Source organism: Hylobates moloch, unplaced genomic scaffold (genome assembly GCF_009828535.3).
Source record: "Hylobates moloch isolate HMO894 unplaced genomic scaffold, HMol_V3 SCAFFOLD_708, whole genome shotgun sequence".
In the NCBI taxonomy this organism is placed as follows: domain Eukaryota; kingdom Metazoa; phylum Chordata; class Mammalia; order Primates; family Hylobatidae; genus Hylobates; species Hylobates moloch.
In genome coordinates, this window is record NW_026652983.1 from 11366 (window position 1) to 18712 (window position 7347).

The 7347-nt window shown below is 47.3% G+C and overlaps 1 pseudogene; it reads right to left on the reverse strand.

Annotated features, from left to right (window-relative positions):
- Positions 1-2952: 2952 nt before the first annotated feature.
- LOC116464449 (signal peptidase complex subunit 2-like) lies at positions 2953-4569 on the reverse strand (annotated as a pseudogene).
- Positions 4570-7347: the final 2778 nt, after the last annotated feature.

Sequence of the window (7347 nt, forward strand, 5' to 3'; positions counted from 1 at the left end):
TGCCAGTGAGCCAGGCTACACCGACGGAGGACACACACTGGCTCAGGCTCTGCTCTAGTGCGGGGCCCGCACAGTGGGAGGAGGCCCTGCTTTGCAGTGTCCCAAGTGCGAAGGAGTCCTGGTCCTTCACGTGGGAAGCTCTTTCTGTTTCCCACTGTGCAGTAACCCGGCAGCACTCACAACCTCCCGGGAGCTGCTGGTCTCCAGATTCTGAGACACGTGGGCCCCACAGCAGTGGTGCTTACAGGACACGCTGTAGCCTGCAGGGCCACCCTGAGCCCCCCACAAAGCTGGGATGTGTTTATGTGTTTCTCTCCTTCTGCTTGCCCTGACAGAGCCAAGGCCAGGAACTCCCTGCAGATATCCAGGTGCCTCTGTCCATTCTCCAGTACTGTAAGCCAGAAGGGGGTTCGACGGCACAGGTAAGTTGCAGTCACCAGCCATGCATCCTGAGGACAGGGCCATGTGCAGAATGTGTGGTCTGAGGTCCCCCAAGCTGAGGTTAAGGAGTATTCAGAATGGAAGCACTCTGTGTCCAAGGTTGCTGCTCACATGGGAATGATGGTGGGTGGAGCACAGAAGAGAGATGGAGTGAGAGGCAGGAATGCTTCCCAGCTGGGGGTGACAGAGAGACGGGGACCAAAGCGGGAGCCCCCAGCACTGGAGCGCCACCATCAGACTGTGGTGATGGGCAGATGCCCAGGGCAGGCTCTGAAGTGCCCAGAACATGCAGCGAGGGACAGTGCTGTGATCAAGGATGGAGGGAAATTGGTAGCCATGGCAGAAGCCACGTGCTGTGGTTTTAAAATAAAATGCTCAGGAAGGACTGTGTGTAGGAGACAGGTGGGAATAGAGATGTGTGTGTGGTCCCGTGTGCACGTATGTGTTGGTGTGTGGTCATGTGGGTGTGGTTTTGTGTGTGGTGTGTGGTCACATGTATACGTGTGTGAATCGTGTGTGTTTGTTACATGGACTCTGTGTCCGTCCTTCACAGGAAAAGCCCAACGCGGCTGCCGGCTTTAGGGCCACATATTTCTGTTCCTGCTCTGGGACCGGCTTCCAGTGGTTTCTACTGGGTCATTATTTATTTTTTGGAGATGGGATCTCACTCTGTAACCCAGCATGGATTACAGTGGTGGGATCACGACTCACTGCAGCCTCCACCTCCCAGGCTCAAGTGTTCTTTCCACCTCAGCCTCCCGAGTAGCTGAAACTACAGGCGTGTGCCACCACACCCAGCCAATTTATTTTTTATTTCTTAAGAGATGGGGTCTCACTCTGTTACCTGGGCTGGTTTGGAACTTCTGGTCTCAAGCAGCCTCTGGCCTCAGCCTCCCATAGCAGGGGGATTACAGGCATGAGCCACTGTGCTAGGCTGTGGGGGAAGGCTTTTGAGCAGGCTTTGTGAGGTGGCCAGCTTCTGGAGGTTACAGGTGTCTTCTCCTTCCCTGTTGGGGCAGGACCGCCTTATGGCACTTCCCCAGGACTTCAGGGAACAGGCTGCTGAGACTTGGAAATGAAAAGGGATCACCCCAGCCTGGAGGAACAGCGACGCTGGCATCCAAGCCTTGCCCCTTGCCTGCACTTCCAGTGAAGATTTGGAGACACACTCAGTGGAAACTGATCGAGCCCCCAGCCCGTCCCCGCCCAGACTCAGCTCCCAAAGTTCCCTCACTCCGTGTGGCATACGGGCTCACGGGATTGTCTCTACCTGCAGTCGTCTGCATGGATACCTGCTGCTGGGTGCAATCTGGAGTCCCCTCGGTCTCTCTGCAGCGTCTCAATGTGGATGATGATTTACAGTCACCCTCGTGTGAAGCCACATGACGCCTGGTCTGAGGAAGATCCACTCAGCATCGCGTTGAATCCCAAGTCTGCATCTCCACGGGCTCCAGGACAATCCTATGAAAATAACCCCGTTGGTTCATTGTTCACATCGGGGAGGAGAATTCCATCTGAAAATGAGTGTGACTTCACTGACACCCACGTCCATGGCACAGCCCTGTGCTGAGCTCCACAGACCTACAGTCCATCGCCTCCCCTTGGAGTGGCCCACGGCTGCAGACAGCGTTGTCCAAAGAAGACACCCTGAGTAGATGAATGGAACAAACTGGAAACTCCGGAAACAAGGCCTTCTTCACATTTCTGGTGTTTGGCTAAAATGGAAGGTGCCAAGGCGAGGCAATGGGGAGACATGGAAGCATTTTTAATGAATGTGCTGCAGCAGCTGCATAGCCACACGCCAAACACACACAGCTCAGTACCACGTAGAAAACCAATGCAAAATCCATCACAGACCTCATGTTTAGAGAGGAAAGTTTAACATCCCTAGAAAACTCACAGAATATTTTTTTTAACACTAAATATACAGTTGTCCTCTTAAATTGGTTAAGAGCACAAAATGTAACAGGCAGAAGGTCTGTTTCAAACAAATTAAAAAGCTATGCGGTTTTAAAATTTCCCCCAAGTGAGATGTATACACACCCACAAAAATGGTGTGTGAAGGAAAGCTGTCATACGGAAGGAGTTGTGTCCTGAATTCTTCAAGGAAACACACGTGGAAATAGGAATTAATAGAGTCAGCAACACATTAATAATTTTTAAAATTGAATCTTAAAATGCTGCATGGCACAAAGCTATATAGTATATAAAGTATTGGTAGGCACAAAGGGAAAAGTCTGTACAGCTTTTAGCAAAAATGCTTTTGCAGAAAAGCAAATTAAAATCATGCAAACAGCATACCGAGGTGACCACAGCTAGACATCAGAGCTACAGCTTCTCAGATCTGTGTCAGAAAATCCTATGTATCCAGAATAGACTAGAATTTCAGGACAAAGCACGGACTTTTTAACAGTTCTTACTTTACCCATTTTAAGTTCTTTTTATCTCCCCCACCCCCCAGTTCAGTAATTCAGCAAGATCCAGCAGGAAGAGGGCTACCTTTAGAGCTGGCTATTTGATGTTTCTTCCCATGGGGAGACTGTCACGGAGCTTGGACATCTCAGGCTCATGCATCCATGACCAGTCTCCCAATGGGGTCAAAAAAATTCAGTGATAGATTTTGTGAACTCTGCTTCCCGCTGCTGCTTTGTTCTGCTGATGAAGGTCAGCTTCAGGGTGTATCTGCCATCAAACCTTTTAAGACTGGAGGGCAGCTCCCAAATATCAGAATCCACTCCTGCAGGCTCTTTTCTGTGGGCCACGAGGAAGATGATCTTCTCCTTGGATGAGGTCTAAATGGTCAGAATTCCCCTCATCACAAAGCCAAAACGGGCTTGGACTCTGGAAAGGGATGCATATAATCCCAAATCACAGCCGCTATGGCAAAGCAAAAGGAGATTGTACAGATGGTGAGGTGACCGTCAATTAGACAAAAATTCTCCACATATTTGTATTTTTCCAGCAGTATCTTTTTGGCAGAATCATCCAGAGTTTTTCACAGCTGATCCATCCCACTTGTCAGTTTTTACAGGCGTATCACCTATCTTCCACTTATCCAACATGCTGCCATAGCCACTGCCTGTCCCGCAGCTGGAACCCCCGCCAGCCCCACCGCCACCTGCGCTACCACCACTCCTCCCGCCCGTGCAGCTGCTGCCATCTTGTCCACCTCTGAGTCTCCCTTCAGAGAATATCTTTGTGCTCTTCTGTTAAGCAATGTCTTCTTTGATAGATCCCAAAAACACTATTTCTGAAAAAAAGAATAAATTTGACTTTAAGCATTTAAAAATTTCCCTTCAATTGACACCATTAAGAGAATGAAAATATAAGCCACAGACTGAAATAAAATATTTTCAAGTCATAACTTGTATCCAGTATATTTAAAGAATTATCAAAAGTCAGTAATAAGAAAACTCTGTTTTTAAATGGGCAAAAGATTTGAACACAAAACTTCCCCAAAGCAATCATATGAACGACAAAGCACATGAAAAGGTCTCAACATCATTTGCCATCAGGGATCCACAAGCTAAAACCACAATAAGATAGCATGGCACCCATGTTAGAAAGGCTACAATAAAAATGATTAACAAGGTAAGCGAGGCACAGTGGCTCACGCCGGAAATCCCAGCACTTTGGGAGTCCAAGGAGGCAGAAGGATGGTTGGAGGCCAGGAGTTTGAGACCAGCCTGGGCAACCTATCTTTAAAAAAAAAAAAATTTTTTAAGATGAGCAATACCAAGTGTTGGTGAATATGTGGGAGAATGGGAAGTCTCATCCGTTGCTGATGGGGATGAAAGATGATGCCACATCACCAAGCAGTTTGGCAAAGCTTCTGATGCTGAGTGGGTACTTATGATATGACCCAACACTCTCACCCCCAGATTCTTACCCAAGAGTAATGAAAGCAAGACTCTGTCTCTAAAAAATATAATTAAAAAGAAGATGAACAATACCAAGTGTTAGTGAAGACGTCGGAGAACTGGAAGTCTCATCCATTGCTCATGGGGATGGAAAATGATGCCACATTGGCGAGCAGTCTGGCAAAGCTTCAGATGCTGAGCATATGCTTATCATACGATCCAGCACTCCCACTCCCAGGTTCTTACCCAAGAGCACCAAAAACGACATGTATGTGCACATGGAGCAGGTGTTTTTCTTTGCTAGAGCTTCCACAAGCAGGAACCACACATGTGGTGTTGGAACAAGAAATGTATTTTCTCACATATCTGGAGGCTGGAAGTCCCAGAGCACAGTGTCTGCAGGGTTGGTTTCTCCCAAGGCCTCTCTCCTTGACTTGTAGATGGCCACCTGTTCTCTGCGTCCTCCCACAGCCTTCTCTCTGTTTGTGTCTCTGTCATAATCTCCCCTTCATAAAAGGACACCAGTCACTCTGGACTAGGGCTCACTCTAATAGCCTCATCTAACATCCATTACCTCTTTCAAGGTCCCGTCTCCACATATAGTCACATTCTGAGGTACTGGGTGTCAGGATGTCAACCTATGAATTTGGAGGCGGATATAGTTCAGCCCATAGTACAAGGATTGGGAGGAAGGGTGCTGTGCCACCACTGAGATCCTATTCCATGATCCAAGGATTGGGAGGAAGGGTGCTGTGCCACCACTGAGATCCCATTCAATGATCCAAGGATTGGGAGGAAGGGTGCTGTGCCACCACTGAGATCCTATTCCATGATCCAGGCAGCCTTGAAGTACCATTACTCAGAACTGACTAGTAATGAACTTGAATTTTGTTTAAGAATAAGTTTAATGTCAACAAGGTCTTTGTTCAGCCTCTGAATTTTGCTTCACTTCCCCCCACAGGAAGCAGATGATGGCCCGAGTACATCTACACTTGGGTAAGTTTAATGGGAATGTTTTATCTGTCTGTACACTTGCCTTAACTCAAACTACTTAGGAAAATATGTCCTCTATTTAACGTGTTTAAATAATCTGATGACATAATGGAAAATAGAAATGCTTCACTGAACATTTATAGCCATTCATGTAGCTTATTGCACTTATCTTACTTGAAAAAATTATAGAATTCTTTATAACTAACATTTGAACTTATGCACAAAAATAAGGCCAAGCATAGTTATTTTCTTTCTTTAAACACATGTAATGTTGTGAGGCTGAATGTTTTTTAATGTTTCTGGTAGTGTTTCATTGAGAGTCAGGTCTTGTCATTTCAACTCTAAATACATCCACTGATGACAGCCCTGCCCCAACACTGCACAATTCCAGCCCCACTGCACACCGCTTTTTCACCCTCCAAACTACAAAGCTGAAAGAAGACAGTTATAAAGAGGACCATGATCCAGTTTTAAGCACACATTCTAAGGGGTACCCTGTTCCCATGGTGAAATAAAATTGTGCAGCCGTGACAAATGCATATTCTTCCCGGAGAATCTCAAGTACGGGCTACACTTCTCACAGAACATAGAGTCGTAGGAAATCTACTCACACATGCTGCTGAGTAAATTATTTATTCCTTGTTTGCCATTTCATTTTCCTTTCCATAAAATGAACACATGTTAACTTTATATTTTAAAAAGCAACTTTATACAACATTTCCCAGAGTTTCAGGGTTTAGGTATTGGGTTCCTACACTCTACAGTAAGTTTCATCTAGAACCATTTAATACAACCTAAAAGAAAATGAAATGGAAGGTAAGAGTCATGGCTCAAACCACCCCAGGTGCGCTGACACAGGCACGCGCACACACACACACGCTCGCACGCAGTCACACTCTCACACTGACAAAGCCTCCTTCCTGCCTTCACCTCACATCCCGGTCCCCACCCTGCCTGCCATACTCCTCCTGTCACTGCAGGGAGTCCCAGCTGGCCCCACAGAGGAAGCGCCCACCCCAGCCTGCACAGAACATCCCCGTCCTCTCTGGGCACCCAGCAGCTGCAGCTGTCCTGGCCCAGGACCTCTGGGGTCTCTGCCACCATTCCAGTAGGTCATGCTGCTCAGGGGGTCAGATGGCCAAACCAGGGAGGGCCCAGTGGACACATGCCCAGAGACACGGCCGACATTATTCAGGGACGGTGTGTGAGGGAGGCTGCTCGTGCTGGGAACAAGGAGCACCCACACCTCATGGCTCAGAGCTGCTGGGGTTCCTCTAGAAGCACCCGGGACCCCAGACTGCTGAGGTCACTGCATGCCTCATCCTCCCAACCCAGCTGCCCTGGATCATGGAGCAACATTTATTTTTTTATTTTTTATTTTTTTTTTGAGACAGGGTCTTACTCTGTCACCCAGGCTGCAGTGCAGTGGCACAATCTCAGCTCACTACAACCTTTGCCACTTGGGTTCTCACAATCCACCCACCTCAGCCTCCCAAGTAGTGGGACCACAGACTCATGCCACCATGCTGAGCCAACTTTTGTAGAGATGGGGTGTCACGATGTTGCCCACGCTGGCCTCGAACTCCTGAGCTCAAGCGATTTGCCCACCTCAGCCTCCTAGAGTGCTGGGACTACAGACATGAGCCACTGAGTCTGGCCATGGAGCAACATTTAGATGGGGGAGAATTTAATACCTGACTTATACTTAGAACTTACAACCTTATTACATGCTCATTGTATCAGTTTGAATACGATAGTACATAAGTTAAAAATATTCTGCACCTCCCTTCCTGAATACCACCTCAAAATGCCATTTTAATAATAGAGGGTAAATACATGTTTTTGCTCTATGCAGATTCACTCACGTTGACAGGTTAACGTGTACCATATGAATTATTCTGCAGCTTCCTTTTTTGATTTCTTCAACAATGTGGCATGGATTACGCTCATGACGTTTCATATAGATGTGTTTTATTCTTGTCAGGAACTTCACCCTCTCATGATGTGCATATACCGTGGCTTAGTCAACCATTGTTCACTACAGGATATTCAG